This window comes from Crotalus tigris, unplaced genomic scaffold (assembly GCF_016545835.1).
Source record: "Crotalus tigris isolate CLP2741 ecotype Arizona unplaced genomic scaffold, ASM1654583v1 scf7180000018563.1161478300:1536566, whole genome shotgun sequence".
Classification (NCBI taxonomy): domain Eukaryota; kingdom Metazoa; phylum Chordata; class Lepidosauria; order Squamata; family Viperidae; genus Crotalus; species Crotalus tigris.
In genome coordinates, this window is record NW_024097077.1 from 18,823 (window position 1) to 30,951 (window position 12,129).

The window sequence follows — 12,129 nt, forward strand, 5'->3', positions numbered from 1 at the left end:
ACGTGATCAAAGAGGCGAGTAATAAGGTAAGATTGGATTGATTGATTAGCCAGCATCAAGGCAGAGGCAACGCTCAGCAATCGCACAGAGAACTGTCCCTAACCTGATATTTCAGATAGCTAGTAGCAATAGCGACAGCACTTAGACTTATATAGCCCTTCACGGTGCTTTACGGCCCTCTCTAAGCGTTTGCAGAGTCAGCATCTTGAGGACCCCCAACAATTTGGGTCCTCTTTTGACCGACCTTGGAAGGATGGAAGGCTGAGTCAACCTTGAACCGGTCAGGATCGAACTGCTGGCAGTGGGCAGAGTCAGCCTGCAATGCTGCATTATGACCATTGCACCATCAAGGAAGGAAGGAAGGAAGGAAGGAAGGAAGGAAGGAAGGAAGGAAGGAAGGAAGGAAGGAAGGAAGGACTAGCAATAGAATTTAGACTTGTATACTGCTTCATAGTGCTTTACAGCCCTCTCTAAGCGGTTTACAAAGTCAGCATGTTGCCCCCAACAACCTGGCTCCTCATTTTACCGACCTTGGAAGGATGTAAGGCTGAGTCAACCTTGAGCTGGTCAGGATCGAACTCTTGGCTTCTGGCAGAGTTTGCCTGCAATGCTCCATTGTAACCACTGTGCCACCACAGATATCTCTTTCTCCCTCCCTCCCTCCCTCCTTACTTACTTACTTAGACTTAGCTGTAGCACTTAGACTTATATACCGCTTCACAGTGCTTTACAGCCCTCTCTAAGCAGTTTCCAGGGTTAGCCTGTTGCCAACAATCTGGGTCCTCATTTTACTAACCTTGGAAGGATGGAAAGCTGAGTCAACCTTGGAGGGAGGGAGAGAGAGGGAGGGAAGGAGGAGTGAGATTGAGAGGGAGGGAGAGAGAGAGGGAAGGAGAGAGGGAGGGAGAGAGAGGGAGGGAAGGAGGGGAGAGGGAGGGAGAGAGGGAAGCGGAAGAGAGAGGGAAGGAGGTGGGAGGGAGGGAGTAGAGAGAGTGAGGAGGGAGGGAGAAGGAGTGAGCGAGAGGGAGAGGGAGGGAAGGAGGGGAGAGAGGGAGGGAGAGAGAGAGGGAAGGAGGGGAGAGAGGGAGGGAGAGAGAGGGAAGGAGGGGAGAGAGGGAGGGAGAGAGGGAGGGAGGGAGAACGAGTGAGCGGGAGGGAGAGGGAGGGAAGGAGGGAAGAGAGGGAGGGAGAGAGAGAGGGAAGGAGGGGAGAGAGAGGGAGAGAGGGAGGGAGGGAGGGAGGGAGAGGGTGTGAGCGGGAGGGAGAGGGAGGGAAGGAGGGGAGAGAGAGAGAAGGAGACAGGGAGGGAGAGGGAGAGAGAGAGAAGCTTTGAGTCAATGGAAAACACCTCTCAGTGTGATTTCAACCTCAAACACTTCAATTGTGCAATAAGCATACTATGAAACATCACAAAGACACATCACAAGTCGTGTGTCCTCATTAACTTTCCCAGACAAATACTTTGCCAATGGCCTGCCGGCTCTGCTTACAGCATGTTACTTGTCAGATCAGGAGGGATCTGGCCAATACGGCTCCCTCTAGTTTAATCCTCTAATGACAGCTACTAGCCACTGCTAATGATCAAGGAGAAGCAGAGAATGTCTTCACCTGAGCCTGACGTGACCAAATCTGCAAGCGGGAACCCACGCCAGTGTCTGGAATGTTCACCTCCACCCAGCTGATCCTTCTCCATGCTGGATCCGATGTCACGTTCAGTCTAAATTGTCCTACTTCAGGCATGAGCTGATGAAACGTTTGCCCAATTCAACTTCTAGGATTGTTCCCGGATATACTGAGAAAGGAAGAACTGCAGACATTCAGAAGGTGACGGAACTGTGATTTACATCCTTTTATATCACTTGTTTGTTAGATTTGTTCACCGTAGAGGTGGCCACAGGGTTAGGGTCCAAAAAGTCAGGAGGGTGGACTTCAAGCTCTGCCCAGGGATGGGGCATTGATTACACGCCCACGGCTGCCATCTTGGCTATTTTTTTTTTTTAATAACCACACCCTGTTTCTTTCATTAGATTCCTCTCTTGTTTTTCCTCCCAAAAATGGCAGTGGATACGACGCTGGGCTTGTCGGCTGGAAAGCCACTCAACTCACAAAAGTGCTCATATGGTTCTCAGAACACACACACACACACACACACACACAACCCCCCCCTCCAAAAAAATCTGGTTATAGTAGAAGGAACAAACTTCATTTCAGAGAATTAATTGCTCCAGGCTGGCTCAGTTTAAATCAGGATTTGACATGCAGTCTGTAATGGTCTAGCCATCAAGAGGGCAACAAAACATTAGCTACCGGTTCTGCGGAAGGGGTGCAAACCAGCTGAATCCCACCAGCAATCCGTATTGCTCTTTTTCTCATAATGTTAAAAACCTTTGACCCTCTGTCAAAGGCGATGTAAAAGTTGGTTCCCAGACTATGAGATACACACCAATTGGAAACTTCCCTGTTATCAGCGAAAAGACCCATTTTGTTCTTAATTCATACTAAAAAGAGAAAGTCTAAAAGTCTGTCTCCTAAGAAACCCAGGTATATATAAATTCTAAGTTGGCAGGGGTTCAGTTGCTGGAATGTTTATAAACCCACCCACCCCCATCCCATCCATTTCAATAAATCTTGTTAAAGAAAATGGAAAAATGTGTCTAACCCAGCGGTTCTCAACCTTTTTAATGCCGCGACCCCCAACTGGTCATAAGTCAAGGACTACCCAACCGGTCGTATGTTGAGGACTTTCCCTGCCTGGGAGCACCATGCATGCGTGGTGCCGCCCCCTGCGCCGGCCGAGGCGTAGCTGGCAAGCGGCAGAGATGGCGCAGGGCGACCACCGGCTGGGCCACCAGCTGGCCCAGCCCAAGGGAGGTAAGGCACCCGCCGGGCCCCACGCGTGCCAGCAACCCTCCCTGCGCCCGCCGGCCTCCCACCTCCCACCCCTGGCCCTCTTTTGCTTACATTTTTAGTAGTTGCTCAGCAGGGAGGGGTGGAAACTTCCAGACAGCTCGCCTTCGCTGCAGACAACTTGCAGCATCGTTTGCAGAATGGGACTTTTGGCCGGCTCAGTAGGGCAGAGACAGCCTGGACAATTCAATAGAATTAGACTCTATTCAAGAGAGTCTAATTCTATTGGTTTCCAAAAGCCAATAGAATAAAAGGGAGTAGCACAGCTAAGGAAAAGGGGGAAAAAATGGCGGACTGCGTTGTTTGGCGACCCCCGTGAAATGGTCGTTCGACCCCAAATGGGGTCCCGACCCACAGGTGGAGAACCGCTAGTCTAACCCTTTAAACTAAATTATAAATCTAATCTGCTTGGAACAACATTGGTATTTCAATGTCACCAGTGTAAGCAACAGAGAGTATGATCTTGCTAGAGCAGCCAGGAAATATTTCTCATGTTTTGGTTTCCAGGGTTTACGAGTCCAGGACTGACTATTCCTAGCCAGCTTGATTCCTGGATAAGTTGGCACAAGGTTGCCACCTTATGGGCATTATGGAAGTGATAACCTGGAGCTCCTAAACTCCACGTGACTCTGAAACCTCCATCTGTAAAAATATCAGAGGAGCTGATGGTCCTTATTAAAATTAGCGCCGTCTCCAAATGTCTTGTCTGCATCTCACACAGGGAAGCGGAAGCCTCAAAAGGAAAAACCCTTCACTAAGTTCACCAAAGTCCCTTGCTTTCTGACTTGTTTTGTCAGATAGTAATACTAATAGCAATAGTAGTAGTAGTAGTAGTCATCATCATCATCATCATCATCCACATCTGCCTATCCCAGGTCCTTGGTAAGGACTCGATAGAGAGACAAAATGCCAAATCCAGTCTGAACATCTGGCTGACTGTGCGATGATCAATAATAATAATAATAAAGTTGGAAGGATCCTTGGAGGTCATCTAGTCCAACCCCCTGCTCAGGCAGGAAACCCTATACCATTTCAGACAAATGGCTGCCCAGTCCCTTCTTAAAAACTTCCAGTGTTGGAGCATTCGCCGCTTCTGGAGGCAGGTTGTTCCACTGGTTAATTGTTCTAACTGTCAGGAAGTTTCTCCTTAGTTCCAGGTTGCTTCTCTCCTTGATGAGTTTCCATCCGTGGCTTCCATCCACAGATACATCGACCTACCACCAGCCTACAAACCCATCAGGATCCAAATCAACCAGAGACAGGACCCACCCTCAACCAACACACGCAAGTACCCCTCCCACCAGCACTTCACCTCCCATTGACCATCACTGTGATGTAACCTTCCCATCACAAGATCCACCACAAGACTCCCACTAATGTCTAACACCTGACCTATCACAGAACCCACTGTAAGACCCTCACTTGTCACACCCACACCTGATCCATCACAAGACCCTGCCCTGATGGGACCCTCACCTGGCATGACCTCCCCATCACAAGACCCACCGACCACATGAAGCCCTTATAAACAGAAGAACACCAACAACTGACACCCCCCCTAAACGCCGCTGAAGATGTCTCCTAGCCTGGTAACAAAATGTTCAGAAACCAACCCACAAGCTCGGAGAACAAAACCTCTACCCTCATCCTACAGACTCACACCTGACCCATCACAAGACCCTCACTTGACACGCCCACACTGACCCATCACAAGATCCACCACAAGACTCTTGCTGGTGACCCACACTTGACCCTCACAAGACCTCACTTGACATACCCACACCTGACCCATCACGAGCTCGGAGAACAAAACTCTACTCTCATCCTACAGACTCACACCTGACCCATCACAAGACCCTTACTTGACACGCCCACACCTGGCCCATCACAAGACCCACCACAAGACACTCACTTGACACACCCACACCTGACCCATCACAATATCCACCACAAGACTCTCACTGGTGACCCACACTTGACCCATCACAAGACCCTCACTTGACACACCCCAGCTGACCCATCATGAGACTCTCACTTGACACACCCACACTTGACTCACCACGAGACCCTGCCCTGATGGGACCCAAACCTGACATGATCTCCCCATCACAAGACCCATCACAAGCCTCTCTCTGATGACTCATCACAAGACCCTCACTTGACACACCCACACCTGAAGCCCTTATCAACAGAAGAACACCGACACTGACATCCCCCCCCCCTAAACTCCGCTGAAGATGTTACCCAGCCTGGTAAACGAAACATTTTGAAACCAACCTACCAGCTCGCAGAACAAACCTTCACCCTCAAGACTCTTGGGTCAAGATGGAAGAGCTAATATTGGCTTTCCAAAACAGGGAAGGGGGAAACTGACAATTTATTCTTGCCAACTTCAAATCCACCTCATCACAAGTATGTATTTATCCATGCCCATCAGCCCTTGGGGCGATGTACAACTCAAAATGTAAAACACAATTATAAACTTGCAAGGCATTCCAAACAAGAAGCACACCCAGAATTATTAGCTCTTTATTGTAAAGTTATGTTAATAGAATCTTGCAAGCTGGAAAGTTCACCTCTCCCCCCCCATCCTTTCACAGCCTAGTGAGGGCCCCTTCTGAGATGTTTGCCTTGCCCCCGTTCCTTTTGTAGACTCAGCTCTGATCAGTGCCTAGTCTGTGGCTCTTCTTTTCTCCCAAACACATTCCCACATATCATTACACAAGGCAGCTTTCATGAATTGGTCCAATCTTTTTTTTTTTTTTAAGCCAGTGAAGTTGGGAGACAGCCCCACAAACAGTGATAAAGACCCCGTGAACAGAAGGAATCATCAGCTCAAACACCAACACCAACACCCAAGGGCTTCAGGGCCCATCCAAAGGCAAACCTCTTCTCCTTCGAAGACCCCACTCAACCTCAACTGGTAATGGAGGGCATGGAGCTCAGATCTGAAATACTGTGAAAAGTGGGCGGTCTCCTAGGTTTGTTGGCTTCAAAAAAAGGTTTCATTAATGAATCGCTGTAATATTATAGCTTAGACCAGTGGTTCTCAACCTTTCTAATGCCACGACCCCATAATATAGTTCCCCATGTTGTGGTGACCCCCAACCACTTATACATCACCGGGTGCCAGGGGCGTGGCCAAAGAAAAGGGGGAAAAAATGGTGGACAGCCTTGTTTGGTGACCCCCGTGAAATGGTCGTTCGACCCCAAATGGGGTCCCGACCCACAGGTTGAGAACCACTGGCTTAGATCATGTACCAGACCAGTACAGGGCTTTTGACTTTTTGACCATACCTTGCACTGAACAATCATCTAACTGGAGCATCCATTGAATTGTTCAAACCTTCTTAAACCCTCAGCAATCCAGTTGGCTCATAAAAGACATAGCAAACCCATTGGCTCCCAACAGCCAGATCCCGTCTCCATAAGCCATGCTACAACTGATAGCCCATGTTCCTTACGGGTTAAAAGATGACAAAGAGCAGACCAAACAATATTAAGTAAAATTAAGGCAAAGGCAGGTGAATTTAACAGAATAATAGGCAGACTGTAATAGATAAGGTCAACCATAAGGTCTAGGAATCCCTGGCTTGACACGCCTGGAAAAAAAAGGTGGATATTTTTGTACCCAGAGAACCTGAACCAAGATGCAAGATGACCAGAAGACCCCTTTCAAATCAGAACTGCAAAACTCACTTTTAGAGATCGCTTCCAAAGTCCTTCTTGCCTCTCCTCACCTCTCCTTTCTTCTTCTCCAGCCTAACCTAGAGAAGGAACTTGGAAGAGGCAGGGATCCTTATGAATAAAACTCATTAACCTCAGAAACCATGCAGAATTTTAAAACAGCCTACCTCAAAGGGCTCTCGAAGCTGATTGATAGGTTGGCTGAGGCGTTCCTCTCTACCGTCAGCACTTTTTTTTTTTTCAAAATTGCCTTTACCATTTTAAATTCGCATGAAAAATAATTACTTGTTATTTAACTACATCGAATATTCGGGCAGGAAGGAGGCACTACCTAGTCAAACCTGGCAGATCTATAGAAGGGAAGTAAAATAGGAGACTACTAGAAATTGTGGCAGCGTAAACTAGATGGTGGAGTTTTCAACTTTGTTGTAACCCTTTCTCAACTCCAGTGGGCTCTGCGTGGTAGAGTTTTCAACTTTGTTGTAACCCTCTCTCAACTCCAGTGGGCTCTGCGTGGTAGAGTTTTCAACTTTGTTGTAACCCTCTCCCAACTCCAGTGGGCTCTGCGTGGTAGAGTTTTCAACTTTGTTGTAACCCTCTCGCAACTCCAGTGGGCTCTGCGTGGTAGAGTTTTCAACTTTGTTGTAACCCTCTCGCAACTCCAGTGGGCTCTGCGTGGTAGACACAATAAAAATGAAACATAAAAGACAAGAGAGTCCAGACTAAATCCAGTAGTCAAAAAACAAGGTAGCAACATTCCATTTTCATGTGGTTTTTCCAAGAAAATTACATGAACTCATTAGCGTATCTAGCTGTCTTGGAAAGCCAAATGGAGGTAGTTTTGGGTTGACAGACAATTAGGAAAGACCCAGCTAGACTGGGAAGTCAAAACAACATCCCAAAACGAAATCAAAGTCAAACCATCTCACACCACCCAGACGCTTCCATGGACCCACAAGTGTCTCCAGACTTTAATTTGCCCTTGACGTCAATCCATTCATTTAGGGACCATTCAAATGGCACTGGAGAAAGTTGACTTAGGAGCAGTCTTCACACTTATGACCCTCCAGCATCGCTACGGGCACATGATCAAAAGTTGAGTGCTTGGCATGTATTTCTGAAAGTTGCAGTATCCTGGGATCACACAACCACCATTTGTGACCTACTCAGCTGCTTTCCGACGAACAAAGTCAACGGGGGGAAGCCAAACTCATTTAACAACTTGATTCATTTAGCCACTGCAGTGATTCGCTTAACAACCTTGGCGAAAAAAGGTCATAAAATCAGGCACAAGTCACCTAACAATCACTAACAATTTGCTCAGGGATGCAAATCCTGGCCCTCCATTGTGGTGCTAGGGATGTTCAAAGGGAGAGGATCAAAGAAAGTCAGGATGGCAACCGCAACTACAATGAAATTGAAAACCTGGCTGTACATTGTGACACACCCCAGAAATGGACAGAGTTTCAAACATACTGCAGGTTATGGCAAAAAAAAAAGCATGAAAAAAGCGTTTTTGCCACGACTTGCAGATACCTCTACAAAAGGTAAGCCTGTTGGTGCAAATGTCAGAATTTTCCAATTGCGATGCCTCATTCCGCCATGATGTAGTCAAAATAACCCAACAATACTTTCTCTGTGTGTGTGTGTGAGAGAGAGAGACAGAGAGCAGAGAAGAGACAGAGAAGAGAGAGAGAGAGAGAGAAAGTGAGAGAAACAGAAAAGAGAAAGAGAGAGGAGAGAGAGAGAGAAAAGAGAGAGAGAGAGAGACAGAAAGAGAGAAGAGAGAAAAGAGAGAGAAACAGAGAAGAGAAAGAGAGAGAAGAGGGAAAAGAGAAATGAGAGAGATGGAAAAGAGAGAGAGACAAAGAAGAGAGAGAAGAAAGAGAGAAAAGAGAGAGAGAAAGAAAAGAGAGAGAGAAAGAAGAGAGAGAGTGTGTGTATTGAGGGAAGAATACAAGAACAAATTACAGGTAGCCCTCAACTTACAACTACAACTGAGCCTAACATTTCTGTTGCTAAGGGAGACAGTCGTTAAGTGAGCTTTGCTCCATTTCCCAACCTTTCTTGCCACAGTTCTTAAGCGAGTCACTGCTGCTGTTAAATTGGTAACACGATTGCTACGTGAATGTGGCTTTCTCCATTGACTTTGCCTGTCGGAACATCGCAAAAATGGATAATGTGACCCCAGACACTGCAACCGTCGTAAATACCAGTCAGTTGCCAAGCATCCGACTTTTGATCACGTGACCCTGGGGATGCTGCAAAGGTCCTAAGTGTGAAAAACGGTCATAAGTCACTTTTTCCATTTCCATTGTAACTGTGAACGGTCACTAAAGAAATTGTTGCAAGTCAGGGACTACCCATAAAAGAGAAAAATGTCCACGCACGCGTGTCTTGTCCCTATGTCTGAAGAAGGAGAGTCTGTACACGGTTTGGTGGATCTGTATCTAACATCATCATTATGTTTTCAGAGGTCCATTTGGGTGTAAAAAAATATAACCCCTCCTGACTTCTTTCCGTTCTTACATTTTTTTTCACCGTCCACCTTACTCTCCTGCAAATCCTAGCTCTCGTCATTTTCTCTCTGACGCGTGTCCGTCAATTCTGGGTTCTAAACTTTGACCGAGAAGGCCCTCCACCCCTGCCATGGTTTCACGCTGGCTGGAGGAATTCTGGGACTTGAGGTCCACGCATCTGAGAATTGCTGAGGCCGAGAGACGTCAGCCGAAGGAAAGGGGGGTCTACAAACCTGGCGACTTTAAGACCTGTGGACTTCAACTCCAAGAGTTTCTCAGCCAGCGTAGGAAGTTCACAAGTCTTGAGGTTGCCGAGTTGTCTAAAGCAAAGAGAAACAAAACAGGATGGAGCCTGAGTGGAAAGGCAACTCAGCCCACCTTTGAAGTGGAGTCTTCGTGGAACTGAGATAGACTCTTTTCACGCGCTTCGAGGGTGGGAAAAGTCTATCATTTTCGACGTCTGGACAATTTTGCAAGACATTAGCACAGAAGCCGGATATATTTCCACCCTACGCAAGAGAAAAACATCACTAATGGAATTGCAAGTCAATGAGCAATTCTGGAGCCTTAATAAGAGTCAGCTACTCATTGGCAATTCAGTGACACTTCTCCCACAGTGAGGTATGCTCAGGCTCTGCAACCAGCCTACAAACTGGATTGAGCAGTTTCAGGGCAGAAGGATCTCCTTGCCTACGCCCATCGTCCAGGGTTCCTTGAAGACTGACAGGAACCAGGAGGTTCCCGTCTTCTGCACTCTTTGGCATCCCTCCATCAGAACAATAGAATAACAGTGTTGGAGAGATCTTGGAGGTCATCTAGTCCAACCCCCTGCTCAGACAGGAAACTCCATACTGTTTCAACAAATCGTTGTTCAGTCTCTTCTTTAAAAAACCTCCAGTGTTGAAGCACCCATCACTTCTGGAAGCAAGTCCTGATTGTGCTGGCTTTCTGCACATATTTGCCACACCTGGTGCATGGGCGTTTGTACCATGTGTACAGTTTCAGTGACCCCAAACTTTAATTAAAACTGAATAAAGCTGACAACAATTCATCTCCGTTCATTATTTCACATGTTGTCTCTTGCCCAAGTCATGCTTATACATTGGTAAGAATTTTGGGGAACCACTCTTAATCTTTCTAGAGTCTTAGGAGATGGTCTGGAGAGCAGGGTGGGTTTTTTTTTTTTAATGCAGCCTTGGTCCCACAGGATGACCAGACTAGGAATGATGGGTGAACTGGCTGAGATGGCCAAATTTTCTTCTTTGAAGAATCTGCTTTCAACGTGACGAAGTGAAAACACCTGGAGATCAGAGTAAAAGGAGTCATTGTGGATTTTACTCCACTAATTGTTGCTGACTATGTGGGGCGGTGTTCATCTCCTTTTCAAGGACATCGAGCCAGCGCTGTCCAAAGACATGTTTCGTAGTCATGTGGCCAGCATGACGTCACGGAGTGCTGTTACTTTCCCACCGAAGTGGTACCTATTTATCTACTCGCATTTGCATGCTTTCGAACGGCTCGGTGGGCAGGAGCTGAGGTGAGGAGGGGAGCTCACCCTGTCATGTGGCGCTGGGGTCTCGAACCAGGGTTACCGGCTTTCCAGCGGACCAGCCAGAATCTTAATCACTCAGCTACCATGGTGCCCTGTAATCAGAGTACTCTGGTAAATTTCTATTTTTTAACCTTATTTTATCAAATTACACCCCCCTCCCTTTTTAATTACTGGATCCTGTGCGCAACTGTATTTAGCTAGTTCCCAAACAACAGGCTCAGATCTGTTCCACTCTATTCTGTTCTGTTCTGCTCTGCTCTGCTCTGCTCTATTCTATTCTTTATTTCTATTCTATTCCTTATTCTTTTCTTTTCTGTTCTATTCTATTCTATATTCTGTTCTGTTCTGTTCTGTTCTATTCTATTCTTTATTTCTATTCCATTTTCTATTCTATTCTATTCTATTCTATTCTATTCTTCATTCCTATTCTATTCTATTCTATTCTATTCTATTCTATTCTATTCTATTCTATTCTATTCTATTCTATTCTATTCTATTCTTCATTCCATTATTCTATTCTATTCTATTCTATTCTATTCTATTCTATTCTATTCTATTCTATTCTCCTTGTTTGCAATGACCGCAAGGAAGATACCAAACATAGGCAGACTAATAGTATTGTTAATATTAAAGAGGGTGTACAGAATTGATAGGATGGTGATAATTTTATATGTATCTTGCTAAAACCTATGGTTGCAAAGAAATGTTTTACTTATTAAATTAACTTCTTTGATTAGGCAAAAGACAGTGTTTACTTTTATTGCTGACAGGAAGTCCCATTAACATTCTTCATAACCAAAAATGAACATATGATTTATGGTTTTGGTAATTAGACAGGATAATTACAGAAAGAAGGGAATCGTGATGTAACTTTAAAGCAAGAGATAAATTTATATTTGTATTTATAACTGCTGTAAAGAAACCGGGAGTCACTTCTTTGCCTCTATTTTCTTTTTCCTTCCTTCCTTCCTTCCTTCCTTCCTTCCTTTCCTTCCTTCCTTCCTTCCTTCCTTCTTTCCCTTTCTCCCTCCCTCCTTTCTTCCTTTCCTTCCTCCCTCTCTTCTCCTTTCTTTCCTTCCTTCCCTCCCTCCTTCCTTCTTTCCCTTCTCCCTCTCTCCCTCCCTCCTTCCTTCCCTCCTTCCCTCCTTCCTTCCCTCCCTCCCTCCCTTTCTTTCTTCCTTTATTTCTCTTTCTTTTCTTTTCTTTTCTTTTCTTTCCTCTTCCTTTACATTAGTTTTTAAGCTTTGCTTTTAAAACTTTTAATAAAATTCTGTTGGAAGAAGATGACCAAACCAGGCTGAATGGATTAAAGAATGCCATCCTCTGGGTATTTTCCATAGCTGTATTATTGGATGAATATCAAACAGCTATGTCTTAATCACACCACCGACAGCAGACATTACAAATGCATTCTTTTCTAAATGACTTCTTTACATATGCGCATTCAAAATAAGGTATTAGAAG